Below are 15,184 nucleotides of genomic sequence, written 5' to 3' on the forward strand. Positions count from 1 at the left end.
AAATCAGTAACCTCCGTTTTGCAGATGACACGACTATAATAGGTGCCTCTGAAAACGAACTTGCACTGTTGCTGCGAAGGATTGAGCTCGTCAGCAATGAGTATGGTCTTAAAATCAACAGAAGTAAGACGAAGTTGATGTTTATTGACCGCCCTGGTAAAGCGCAGAGAACATACGAGTTGCGCGATCTGGAGGTGGTTCACAAGTTTGTATACCTGGGATCTCAAATAAGTGACGATGGGGAATGCGGCTCAGAGGTAGTTAGAAGAGCACAGATGGCCAAAGCTGCGGTGAAAAGACTCGAGAAAATATGGGATAACAGAAGCATAAACCGCAAAACAAAGATCAGACTAATGCGGACCCTTGTTTTCTCGATCTTCTTATACGCGTCCGAAACCTGGACCATCAAAACCGAAACCCGTCGCAGGATAGATGCGTTCGAGATGTGGTGCTGGCGGAGAATGCTCCGGATCTCACGGACTGAACGCCGTACAAATGCATCAATTCTCGACGAACTTAACATTACAACGAGGCTCTCCACTGTTTGCTCCCAACGTGTACTTGGTTTCTTTGGCCATCTGAGCAGGGCAGGGCCAGATAGCCTAGAAAAGCTCCTTATTACTGGCCGTATGGCAAGGAAGCGTAGGGGTGGACGTATGGCCACGCGTTGGGCGGACAGAATAACGTCAGAGACAAACGCCACATTGCAGGCTAGCATGCACTGGGCCCAAGACAGAGTGGCTTGGAGAGCGCTGGTGAAAAGTGTCCACATTCGTCACGTCCCTCAGCCATGAGGATACGACAAGGAAGATTTAAAATCTAATTACTTATGGTAATGCTGCCAGCGTCTACAGCACCTTGCCGAGGGGTGATTTTTAGGGTTCCGTACCCAAAGGGTAAAACGGGACCCTATTACTAAGACTTCGCTGTCCGTCCGTCCGTCCGTCTGTCACCAGGCTGTATCTCACGAACCGTGATAGCTAGACAGTTGAAATTTTCACAGATGATGTATTTCTGTTGCCGCTATAACAACAAATACTAAAAACAGAATAAAATAAAGATTTAAATGGGGCTCCCATACAACAAACGTGATTTTTGACCAAAGTTAAGCAACGTCGGGAGTGGTCAGTACTTGGATGGGTGACCGTTTATTTTTTGTTTTTTTTTTTGCATTATGGTACGGAACCCTTCGTGCGCGAGTCCGACTCGCACTTGCCCGGTTTTTTATTGTAGTTTAGGTTTAGGGATGTTATATTTTTATTAATTAGATATTAATATTCAATGTTTCCATATTATATTCTCGGGACGATGGTGTATATTTCGTCTTACAGGAATAATTCTACACTGCAGCACTAACTATAAAGTTATGACGTTGCAATTTTGGTTGTTGATCAATATGGACGTTTATGGTCGTTTCGAAATATTATCGTAGTGTCTATTCGGATCCATTTATGTCATTGAAGTTCATGGCTTGTATCATACACCGTGTAACCACAACACCGACTTTACCTTAATGAAGGATCCTTCCCAAAATCCTTATTACCTTTGATAGAAACATTCGAAAAATATAGCAGGTACCTACTTTCGGCCTTAATGGGTTTTACTTATAATGAAATCTTATTTTTTATTCATGTCTACTGCTAACATTTTATTTAAGGATTTATTTCAGGTTTCTTATCTGAAGTCAGTTAGTTAACAATTAAAAACTAAACAAAGGAAAGGTAAGGTATTTACGAGTCATGGGAAGCAAAGGTATTTACGAGTTATAGAAAAATCAGATCGCACTTAATCGTTTTGACAATGCATGTTCTTTATGACGAAAGTGACAACTGATGAGGCAACTCTATTTATTTTCACGGTATAACTCGACAACTGTGAACTCGGCGCGGTTAGGACGACTGCCGGCCTAGCCAAGGTGACAATCGCTATCGCTTCGACAGCGAAACGGTTTATGTCCCTCTATCACTCTTTCATATTAGTGTGACAGTGATAGTTGCGTGTCGATCGCTACGGAGCTTAAGCGATTGGCATGTTGGCTAGGCGGCCTGTTTGTCAGGTCATGAGTCTCGCGAGATATATAAGGCATCTCCAAAGAGACGGGTACCTATACTTTAACTTGCGTGCGACTTCAGTCGCGCATTGAGATGTGCTATTATAGAGAACCCCTCTACGTCTACTACTAATACGTCTATAATAAGTAGAATATTGCGAATATTAAACTACTTACAATTTAGTGAAAATGAAAATTCGTTCGAAAATTGCATGAAACAATATTTAATTGTCATAATCCTTTTTGGTTGAACTAATGAGATGATTTAAAAATCGTAATAACGTTAAAATTATGTATATACCTACTTACAGTCTGGTCCATTAGAGTCTGTAATCTGTAATTAACAATCAAGAGGAAGACTGGACTAAATATCTAAAATTATTTTAATCTGTTTCCTGGAATTATTTTAAACATTGAATGTTTGATAGTTAGGTACGTTGTAAATTTAGAATAACAGAATAATTTCTATCACGCAATGTGTGCACCAATGCTAAACGACTCGTACAATACCAAACGTATTTACTTAACAATTTTCAATCATAACGTTAAGGTCGCAGTATTACGCTACGTCTTACGTAGGCGAACAACGCGCGAACGCGGCGCGGCGCGGCGCGGCGAAAGCGGCCGCCGCCGCGCCGCGCCGGGCCGCGCCGCCTGACATTCGCGTGCAAATCGCGCCGCACCGCGTTCGCAACGAGATCGCTTACGTAGGACACTTCTATGGGCATCAAAGGATTGATTTCGCCGCGCCGCGCCGCGCCGCGTTCGCGCGTTGTTCGCCTACGTAAGACGTAGCGTTACGCCACGGGTCAAACGGCCGTATTCAACTTTGACAGCTGACAGTTTCATAACTTAACAAATGGACGGAAATAACGTCATGCGTTATGGAAAGTGAAGTTTTGTTTAATGCCTAAGTGTTTCCTGTGTGGCGCTACTGGTATCACAATGACCATGAATATGGTTTTTGGGATTTAAATAAAAGTAGTTGTTTCCGTTTAAATTTTATAGGTACCGACTTATAATTGGAAACAAAGATAAAAATTTTCATCCATTATCTTTTTCAGTTACAATTAAACTTTTAAAAGATAGCAATAGACAATTTGTAAGATAAGAATTACTTCTTCTTCCAGAGATTCATTATGGAAGTTTAAATAAGTGTTCTTCTTACATTCAATCAAAAGGCAACGATTGCTATGATCTCTTCAAGTGTCCCGCTAACCAGTATAGCTTTTAGTTCATATTTATAGTACTTATTTTAGTATTCACAATGCATGGGAGTTTGTGTGCTACAGTGCATATCAAGCCTGTTTGTCAAATGTAGGTATTTTACAGTTTTGAATGTTTCACGGTTAGTTTGACTAGACTCAAAATATAGGGAACTCGAAAACAATACAAAAGGTAATCACGGTACATATCCCGGTCGATATAAGTCTAGTGTAGGTACTTATGTGTAACATAGATATAATACATATAGTTTCGGCACAGACCCCACACAGGCCCACTATTCCCAACACGGAAGGCTATTCCTAGTCATAAATCGCAACATCCTATGCCCACGCGCCGGGATCAGGCCCACACATACATAATGTATGTATTTTGTGCAGTCTTTTAACTTGAGTAAGACAACAAAGAAGAGAAGTTTTCTCCAAGATTTTGCTAAGAATACTAAGAAACTAAAGGTTAGTGAAGTTTGTAATAAACAAACATCAAAAGATGTCGTCTATACTTTAATAATATTAATTATCATCCGTATTGTTACACCGCAAAATGGGGAACTTGAAAATGCTAGGGCAACTTTAAAATTTCCGTTTTAAGCCATTTATAGTAACCTAACAAATAAACCTAACGAATAGATTGAGTAAATTAAGAGTAAGGAATGCTAACTTTGTGACCGGTATAAAACTTTCAAAGTCACCATTTAATTCTTAATTGGAAGTTTAATTCTTATTACCCTATAGGTAATGGTACTAATGGTAGTAATAGTAGAATTAAAGATCAAACGTTACGAGAGTCACAAAATATTAGTGCATCGAAAAAAATAATTTAGAAAATACGATTTATTGAGATTGTATGAAGTTGAAATCCTGTTCGTAATATTTGTACGCAGATCTAGAATACCGCGTACGCAATAATTCTACATTATCGAACCCGATAAGTCTCGAAGCTTGATTGTGTTCGTAACTCGGGAACAACATTTTTAAACTAGTTCGGCTTGCAGTTTCGACATCTTATCTGGAATGTCTGTTTCACTTTGGTCTACGAATCTGAGGGCCGCCCGGTGAAACAGTTCAAAAAAGTAATAGTCGTTAGGTGACAACGACCATTCCAGTTCGTGACATGATGAAATCGATCTGCAATAAATAGGTGAATAATTATGGTATTTTCTAAAAAAATTAAAATAATCTAAAGATAAAAATAAGGATAATATTTATGCATTGTAGTCAGTTACGAGAAATCACAACCACTCATTTGGTTAACTCTATTTATATAACTATGCAGATTTATTCAAATAAGTTCGATTTTAAATTAGATTCCTGAGTTAGAGTATTTATTTAACGATTAATTGAAAATCAGTACAGGGACCGTGCGCGTTGGAGGGTTTGCCATCTTGTGGCCTGAGTCGGAAACATATGTTCACATGTATATTGCCAAAACAAGTGCTATCATCTAGCGTTCTCGTTTCCTTGTGCATAGTAGGTTTTGCCATCTTGTGGGCTACATCTACATCCTAAGCTAAACGACACATTTAGGCCTTGCGCCAAAAATCTGACGGCTCCTATGCTGCCTATAGTTTATGCATGGGGCCTACAGCGCATTTCTTTGTCAAACGTGTAGAGTGCCTTTATTAGGCCGTCCAACTTTAATGTTACCTGGAAATTGACATTTAATGGCCGAAGACAAAGAGAGTTTTATGGGGGCTGTAAAAAGGCCATAAAATTCTAGCCAACGCCGCATTGATACTTTTACCTACAACTTGGTCTTTGGCATAGGTCTAGAGTTAGTGTAAATACCTATTGAAGGGTACGTTTATGTGCATGTAGTTACGATTAGGAGGTCTTAGGGGAATACTTTACTGGGAATCAGTCTTCATTATAAAGAGCTTCCTTATAATATCCCCATATTATAAGGAAAGCTCTTTATTGTGTACTGCAGAATCTCTTAGAATAATAAATATGAACTGAAACAGGTACGGTCAGCAGCAACACTCACCCAATAACAATGTCTGATGCAGCGTCTGAATTGATATATGTATCACTAAATATATAATCATTTATGGCATTTCAAAAATAAAATCAACTAGACTAGAGATAGACCAAGAAAATTTTGCAGAGATTTTGATAGCCCACGCTGTGCAAGTGTTATTTATACGTCATAATTTCATAGAAGATTGACGTTTAAAATAACACTTGCACTGCTATCAAAATCTCTGCAGACTTTTCTTGGTCTAATTCTAGACTCAGTGAATTTGGACATAAACCCATCCGAATAATTTCCTAAAATGACATTGCGTAAGCTAGTGTCGAATCCGGTATTTTGCCAATCATAGAAAGATTAAGTGACCTAAACTTTACTAATGAATTTCGTGATACCACCGCACGGTAGCCATAGCAATGTATCCTGTCATAAACCAACTGGATTCGTCGTTCTTTACTTTCCTCACGGTTAAAGGACACTTGTCAATGATTCACCAAGTCAAACATTCCCAAGTACGTGCCTTCCCACATGTATGGGCTACCGACCGTTTTAACCGTTATAGGTCGAGTTTTTAAACGTAAACATGCGGCTAACCAAGTAATATAAAGGAAACTTGCTTTTTTCGCACACCATCGGGAAAATGCAGATTATGAGATGTAAAATTTGTAATTTTATGAATACGAATATGTAGAAATTATAACCAAGAAACTAGAAGTACACTCTATTGGTTGATAAATCACTGAATACTTAACTAAATTAATGAATTACTAGAAAAAAATCTAGTAGTTTTGCTATGCCACCTCTACCTTAGGCCGGTAAAAGCGGAAAGGTAAATCAATTTAAATACTAGGTACCTACTTAAAATTAATAAGCCCGTTGTGTATCAACGTTCAGTCTGTGTGGAAAGAGAAGAGTCGTGGAATGTATGGGGCCGAAACCACGAATCTTCTCTTTCCGAATAGACTCTCCATACGTATTACTATTACTTATACGGGTATAGGAAGCTCTAAAATAATAAGGAAAACGCCACGAGTTTGAAATGCCACTGGAGTTTACCAATTTTACTGGTTCTCGTATGAATGTGTAGTTAGTAAGAAAGGTGGTTGGAAAGTTTAACTATAAACCGAAGGTATAACGGGAGGATATTCGACAGGTTGGCTGTAAAACGATACACGCATCGGAAGGCTAGTTTACGACGGTACGCGGGTTCGGATCCCGACAGGGCCCATAAACTACGGTATGTATTTACACGCTCCTGTGTTAGGCACATTGTTACTTTGTACTTATTTATGTTGAAGCGATTGTTTATTGCGGTAAGTAAGTGTTGAATCAAAGTAATTTATTTTTGCTTTTTATACAATTAATTACTTCACAGTTCATATGGTGTTACTTTACGTGCCTATGCCGAAAAGATAAAGGGCTATAGGTACACTAAAACGTTGTACGTTTCACGAGCGAATATTAATTCGCAACTCGTGTCGATTTAAAACACTTTCTTCAGTCGTATTTTAATACTTTTAATTTATCGCCACGCGTTGCAAATTTCCTACCTTTCGCACTTGTATCTTAAATATCGTAATATAATTATTACGCGCTCGTACATCGATCTTTTAACCCTTTTTATTTATTATTTCTTGCATAATGTTTTTGCGTATAAATTATATTGTGTTCCTATTTTAAAGGCACTAGTGTATCAGGATCTTAAAAACATGAAGCCAAATTACTTATTTGTTCTAAAATGTAAGCACCGGCATGGTTTTCATGTATTAACTGCTCTAGTAAACAACATTAAATTGTTTTGACCATAACGTTTGTAATAACCAACCGTAAACAAACAGACTAGGCCATTTATTCCACAGATAGTCATAACGCGAAGTTGCCATCAACGTCAACGGTTGAATCACACCGTTTCGCAGTCCGTTAGTGCCAGAGGGCTAATAGTTAGCGCTGACCCGACCTGGGTTTATTCCCGGCCCTGTGGGCTACTTTGGGTCACGGGTCAAACAAATCTAGAAACTGAATGACTATACCGTTATCTGTGAGTCGGACAAGACAGGAGTTTAGCGACGTCACCACACGTTGAGCTTGACACACGATTTCATAACAAAAACTCGCCTTCGTTTACGTTTTTATTTGAGTCAATCGGTCCTCGCTAGAGATACTGGCGGCCGTTTGCTCTTTGTTTCAGTAAGAGCTGTATTGGTAGTAGATTTGGACCTTCGTTTACGTTTAACAACGCAGCGTAGTACTCGTATGAAATCCGCGAATATGATGAATTGATGAGTGTCTCTCTGACGTTGTATTATCGTAGTTAATAGAAAAATGGCAATTGGCAAGGATGAGTTTGCAAAATAAAGAAGATCATTAATGTGTTTATTCTACTTTATGATTCTAGGTCAAAGGAAAGGCCCCTAGGCTAAAAGGTTAGCGTAAAAATTTGTGTCATGTCATAAATGGAACATAACCGGCCTTGTCTTTAATTTATTTGATTAATCTCCTTGGGGGGAAAGCCCTATTTACCTATTTGATATTAATTTCAGTTTGATACCTCCACGCGTTTCTGAGAAAATGGGATTTGACAGACGGCCGACGGATCTTAAAAGTGTTCTGTTTTTGCTGATTATTAGAAGGTGCCAGGTACTTTTTACTTTATTGTATCTACTACTATTGACGTTGACTGTACCTATAATTGAGCATTTTAACACTTGCCCCCCTTTTTGTTGATATAATTCACAGATGGGCAATGTATATTTACCTCCATTGTAATAAGCAACTTGTGCTCGAAACATACCGTTATTACTTATTCATACAGTTCGATATTCGGTCAAAGTGTAGACTATCTAGAAACATATCACGTCCGACCCCATATTCGGCGGTAACGAGCACCTTCCGGGAATCGAATCTTGGACCGTTATTTTGTGCGGTATTGTATATTTGAGTTACGTTTTAATGATCGGTTTTGACCCACGGTTTTGATTGCTATCACCATTATGTTATTTCTTTTGTGCTTTCATTAGATAGGTATTCATCATCATCATCATTGGCCACAGCATCTTTGCAGATGATATTTGCAGCGACTAAAGAAGGTATGTTGAGGAGATAGTCTACAGCCTACATCGACTGCGATGACTGTATAACTGGTAGACTGTGACTCCCCGTGTTGTTTTCTGCACCTTTTCAGGCACATGCAGAATAACCTCTCCATAAGCACTGCATGACTGCCTGGGACACAACTGTGAAACTATAAACTTGCCCAACATTTATTTTACTTAACATTAACATTTATTTATTTATTAGATAGGTATTATTTACTAAATAAATCTACAATCTAGATGTTTTCTATATACTTAACTATTATAACGAGAAGGAACTTATCGTCATGGAATTATCCTCCGAAACGATCACAAGTAAGTTAACGTGTTGGTCATTTATTTGACAGATTGTTAACCTACTTCTGACACAATTCATTAACTGATTTTGGCTTATGCTCGTCCTTTTAATTAATGAAGCCTGTTAAAAAGTAAATCAATATTAATTTATGCTAAAATTATACGGTCGTATAATTAACTGGGCTTGACACTAAAATGGATCATCTATATTCGCACGCGTGTGAGATCATCACTTTCTACGTTTCATCTCCTTTTGGGGGATAATACTTTTGCCCTTTTCTACTTATTTAGCGAATAGTGGTGAGGTACCTACTTTTGTATTAAAAACAAGATGAATTGTATTAAAAAGAAAACATGCATTTTTTAAAACGGGTCATTACGAGTACCTAGTAGTAAAGCTAGATGGAGGTCCTGGGTTTGATCCTGGTAAGAACAATGGTTTCAGTGAGTATTGTGATACTTATTTTGATAATATTAAAGTGAATATAAAACTTTGAGACACCTACATACACCTCTCGCGTCGAAAGAAGAACTTATTTTGTTTGGGCTTAATTTCAAACATAAATGAAGAAATATATTTTAATCGTATTTTTAAACTCAAATGTTATATTTCTAAATGAAATGTGCTAAACTTACAAAAAATGATCCTACAAATATTTTACGTCATAGGGACCATCATTCGACTCGAGTGGTATACCTACCTAGCCAGGTATAAATGTAGGCCCCCTATGTCCCTATGAGGGCTGGTGCTTTCCGCATCGTCGCTCTCTGTTTTTTATCGCCACATCTACAATATGTCGCGGACGCGTAATGCGACACGCTCCTACTCAGGTGGAAGCGACAAATACAAGCTCTGTCTTTTTACTACGTACTTTATAGGGTCCCTTGTTGCTAATTCTGATAAAATATAAGTTTTAAGTCATAATTTATTGTTTGTCAGATTATTTATCGTTAGTCGTAAAACTGAAACCGTTAACTATTCAGGATTTTCGTAAGGTTATCCTATAGATAGGTTAGGTTAGGTTAGGTCTGTTTTATGACAATCTTGAAGAGTGACGCGTTTGTGACTCAATTAAATTATGACTAACGTAAATGCGTCGTAAAAACAATATATTATGATCTAAAACATTTTCGGAAAGAATAGGGATCCGAGCGAAACATATACCTATCAGCCTCGAAGCGATTGTTCATACCCCAATATTCAATCGTTGCTAACCGTTAAAAAAACTCTGTGAATCCAAATCAATCTCATTACAAGGTTATTAAGACTATTAATTAAAAACAGATTATTTATTTTCAAGTTTAGATCAATTTCAGTGCCAAGGTGACGATGCCGGAGCTTTGATGAAATCTCCATTTGGAAACTAAACACGGTGAATCACAGTCCGCGCCGTATATGGAAGGCAGATCATTGGTTAATAATGGAATTACCCAATATAACTTTGTGATCGGTTTAAGTTATCCAAATATCTATAACCTATATTATATTATGCTTTGGGAATGTGACTTTTATTTGAACGTCGTGAAATATTGCGTTTATGTTGCTATACAACATTTTTATTATTATTTAATGCAAGGAATGTAATGGTAGGTAGTTACCATATTTTTTTCCGTTTTTGATATTTAAAAATAATTCTTATATTTTTTATTATTCCCATATATTATTAAGTTTCCAATTTGTTGTGATCAATTGCTCATTTTCTATCTCTTTAGCTTTTAGTTATAAATTTCAACATGGGTCAACATCCCTATTCTATACTTAGCAAAATATGTTAAATATCAGACAAGTAAAATTAAAATTGGTAATTAGACTTACCTACATATTTTCGTTTAACTTATTTAGGTTTTACGATACTAAAATATTATGTGACGTGACCAACTAGGTAGATATGCTAATTAGAGAAGGTCGAGTCATTGAATGAGTAAAATCCAGCATTTATGGTTTTACCTCTACCCGCTAAAACGTCTGTCATTCTCTTTCCTCGTTAAACAAATATTTAACAACCAATGGATAACTTGTTTGCTTTCCCCTGTTAAGTATTTTTGAACTTAAATACTTCTTTATGTTGTTTTTTATTCGACGATGGGTAAGAATATCGTGGTAAGTATATATCAAATTACACTAAGTATAGACCAACAAAATAAAATACTTATGCTATGTACCTATAGATATAAAAATCTATAAGCTCCAGATATTACCAGGTAAGGCAACCCAAATCTTTCACCGAACAAACCATAAAATGTCACTTTTAATGTTGTATAAAATGACAACATAAACATATTACAGTAATAAATTAACATATGTACATTAGCATAGCGATTACTGGTCAACATTGCCCTTATATAAAACAACGATTTACGCATTTGTGCGGGTAGTGATGTTCTCGAGTCGATGTAGGTACATGCACATAAATCATCGACATTATTTTGAAAACCTAGTTTTATTTTGATACCTACTACAGGTAACGTATATGCAAATAAAAGATTAGAAGAGGACTATTATACATACCACTACAACTATTATTCATATACTATTATTAGTGAGTTATTATTACATATTATTATATTCGGTGCACCTTCCTAGTGTATAAGTACACATTGAAAATAATTTCCATAATGATTTTTACTCAAAAAAGATAAGCACAGATTTAAGTCTGATATTAACAAACGTAATAATGAAATGAAGGACTAAACATTTGAACTCTAAGTGAAATATTATTCGTGAGTAATAAAATCGATTTTAGGGCTGGATAAAATGCTAACTATACGCGTTATTTTTAACCAAAAGCTTACTCATTGGCGTTTGTCAATAAAGCGCTATTTCCATTTAGGTTCAATTTGAAATAAACCTTATCGACAACCAAAAGGTTTCAAAGGTTTTCTTTCTGGTTGAAATCATCACATACTTACCTGTATTTAATTACTTTTACAATATTCCTTGTCCTATATGACCTATATTTATACTAATCTTTTTTTATATATAAGTACAATTGCGTCGTGTAAAACCTACTTGTTATGTGTGCTGTGTTTTGTTTAAGTTTCTTTCCCACTAGCGAAGAATGTGATAACAATAAATACCATGTTTCATGAATGTTGTGACATACCTATATAGTTATTTATTATCAACATATTGTTATAATAGCACATCTCTAGCGTATGTGTCACTAACGACTTGATTGCGCCTACGCAGATTCCTATCTGCGTACTGCCATGTGACCTTCATCAGTGACCCGAATACCCAGACATTATATAGGCTTTAAGGTACCTATGCCTGGTCTATGTACCTAGTTACATTGTCTAGTTATGAACGTCCTTTGGCTTGATTGTCAAAGCAGCTTCTTTGTCGACGAAATTATCAATGTTGTTCGTTGTTGGAGAAAAACGCTTGTGGACGGATTAGTCCCTATGACGGAATTAGCCACATTGTATTAGTTTACATAATATTAGTTTTTTATTAACCCTGAAACAAGCTTGTCAGCGGTGAACTATTTTGATTGGAAAAGGCTTCTTACTTAACTCTTGCTTGATTTTTAGGAGACCTTTATTTAAATTTGTTAAATAGGTATCAATATAAGTTTAACAAGTTTCTACTCGTACGTATCTCTAAAACTGTAAAGTGGACATCGGCTACATACATATCTACTGCGTTACAATTAAACTTTTTTTCGTCGATAACCATAATCTTTTATGAGGTCGCTTCACACATAACAAAGTTGTAGAACTACTGATTCGGCCGATACGGTTCCTCTGAACCTGTCTTTATGCCTTGAAAAGATTAAAAAAACTTAAGGAATTCTAGTGATTAAGGACTATAAAATTATACATATACCTTTTTCATAGACTTACGACCAATGGGAATAATGATTGGTATCAATCAAGTAAGAAAGTAAGAAATTAACAATAATGTCTGACATTTTTCTCTTAATAGGTATTTATAAACTTTAATATTATAATAAACATCACTTTTGTGTTTGTGCCCCGAGTTAGTAGAAAAAAAAGTAAGTAGTATAAAGCTAATTTTAATAAAGCAAAAATCCAACTAAGATTGAATAAAATGAAAAACAAGACCGAAGTGATCCCATAAGAGCACCGTGAACAAAGTTTTGTACGGTGCTCTAAAAATAGATAAAAAAACTGTGCATTTTACGTTAGAACACTACATTTATAACGACCATAACAATTAAATACCTATCTCCTGAACAGCTATTATTTATCCTGCAACAACTAATTAAGACTCCATTAAGCTATATCTCGTTATGAATCGCCTAGAGGACTCATTTATTTGTTTTTACGATTACGGCGTTTTGAGTAACTATATAATTGAAGGGTAGCGAAAAATATCGACGCTTATCATTAACAGTGGCACAACTCAAAATGAAATGCTATTGCATTTAATATTCTATCTTTAACTGGTAAGATTTAAAATCGAATGGCATTTCATTTTGTTTTGTGTTACTATTCATGATAAGCAACGATATTACTTACTATCATTTTGAAATACTACGAGTAAAAAGAATAACTTAAGATCATTTCGCATGTGGTTAGCAAGTGTAACGACAGCTACTATCAGTTTTAAAAAGAGTAAATTGGTCAGCGTTTGCGGACGGAAAAAGGTACAATTATGAGTTTACTTAAATTAAAATACTCACTTTTTCAGCAGACAGCACAAACAGCTTGTTTCTGTAAATGAAAAGTTTTAAGTCAGTGACGTATGCAAGTATGTATAGATTGTAGATAAGTATTTTTCGCTCATCATAGCGCTTTCAGAGCGGCTACCGCGAACATTGAAATTCGCAAATTGCGGGGATCTTTCTCTTTTACTCCAATGAAGGCGTAATTAGAGTGACAGAGAAAAATCCCCGCAATTTGCGAACTTCGATTTTCGCGGTTATAGCCCAGTGCCAAGATACAATACTACAGCACTAATATACTCATAACAGTCATAAATCATAATATAAAATATACATAGATAAACTGAAATAGATGTCATATACGAAGGGAAAAGTGACCAAGGCAAATAATTTGATTCGTTTCCTCCTATAGTTCGTTTTTTTTAGCATTAGAAAGAACTCCACAGAAGAGAGCGTGCAGTTTTTATCAGGCTCTTTAATTGTTAATAATTATTGAATTATCTGATGTAGCATGGTCAATACATATAATTTACTTCAAATTATTACCGCTATAAGTGTCGGATTTGGAACCACAAGCTTACTTCTGCGAAGTTCTTTCTAATGCTAAAAAAAACAAACTATAGGTGATATATATTTTATGTAACGAGATAAATATCGCAATCGAGTTGCACCATCAAGCCGAGTCTGGTTTATTGACCCCATTACTTCAATCACATGTTTTACTTCAAACAAGTCATAAAAGTGACGATTCGCTCTGTTGGTCACCCTAAGTAAAACTAAGTTATTTAAAAGTAACCTTTACTTACACGAGGCAAGGCAGAAAGTGCTTTGTTTAAATGGATATAGGTACCTAGTCGTTAGCATCGTGAGTTGATAATATTTCAGAAACATGTTGTTGGTGCAATTTTTTGCATTAGGTAGCAAAAATCATTTCATTTACAAAGGAACTTTTTCATTTCGAACAACTATTTTTATGACAATTTACAAGCATATATTAGGAACGAAATAAAAAAAGCCAAAAAGGCTAAAAAAGGCAAAACTGTTCAATAAAGTTTATTAATTTTCTATTGAAATGAAGAAAGTTAGGTAAGACATAATTCAAACATCTCATATCATCCTACTCCTTTAAGTGCCTTTTTGTTTTATTCTTCGTTTTAAATGGAGTCAAACATCTAACTCTACTACTATTCTAGTATTGGATTGTATTATTGTATAGTATTGAATTCAATCATTGATGCAATATCAATTCTCCAAAGAAGGACGGGACATTGATCTCACCGCATCCTCTTTTAATCCTTATACCGTGATATTAAATCTGCATTCAATAAACAGCCCTATTAAAGTGGCTTTAAGTTCTCTTCAATAGCGTTCAACTCATTGCATAATTACTGTAAGCAGCTTTAGGAAACGTCAATCAAACTCGAAACGTAAGTGTTTTTTTTTATTCATTAACGAAGGATATTGAACGTAAGTCTCGTAAAAAGCATTTTCAAGCTTGGCTTCGCTTTGATTTAAGATAACGCAGTTACATGTAATTTATTCATTGAAATCCATCAGAGTACAAGTTGAATTTGATGGAATAATCAGAGTGTTGAGGTTTTTACAATCTGAGATTTTACGTGGCCATTTTATTTTTACTAGACCTTTATGTAAGTTTATGCGATGAAGTAGGTACATAAGAGGTACATATATTATTAAAATCAATAGGTAAATAAATATAGAAAAGCTCGAAGTATGGTGTCTATTAAAGTACAGACGTTAAGTAAGTGACCGCTGGCGTCATGGGCGGGATAGCTATATAATTACGCGCGTGCGATAGAGATAGTGACAGACGGTTCAATGTAGGTACTAATTTCTTCGTGCTTAGCGTTCTTACTTTAGAAGTTTGACTCTACGTAGTCAAGTGCGCAGGACATAGA

At 36.0% G+C, this 15,184-nt stretch overlaps 1 protein-coding gene across 1 annotated transcript in view; it reads right to left on the reverse strand.

The window, feature by feature from the left end:
* The window catches only part of LOC134676354 (uncharacterized), a 60,350-nt gene extending 47,036 nt beyond the window's left edge, over nt 1–13,314 (reverse strand). Inside the window, exon 1 of the mRNA XM_063534715.1 lies at nt 13,284–13,314. The gene's annotated coding sequence lies outside the window, so the exon portion shown is untranslated. The remainder of the gene's footprint in view (nt 1–13,283) is intronic.
* Nucleotides 13,315–15,184: the final 1,870 nt, after the last annotated feature.

This window comes from Cydia fagiglandana, chromosome 2, assembly GCF_963556715.1.
Source record: "Cydia fagiglandana chromosome 2, ilCydFagi1.1, whole genome shotgun sequence".
NCBI lineage: Eukaryota > Metazoa > Arthropoda > Insecta > Lepidoptera > Tortricidae > Cydia > Cydia fagiglandana.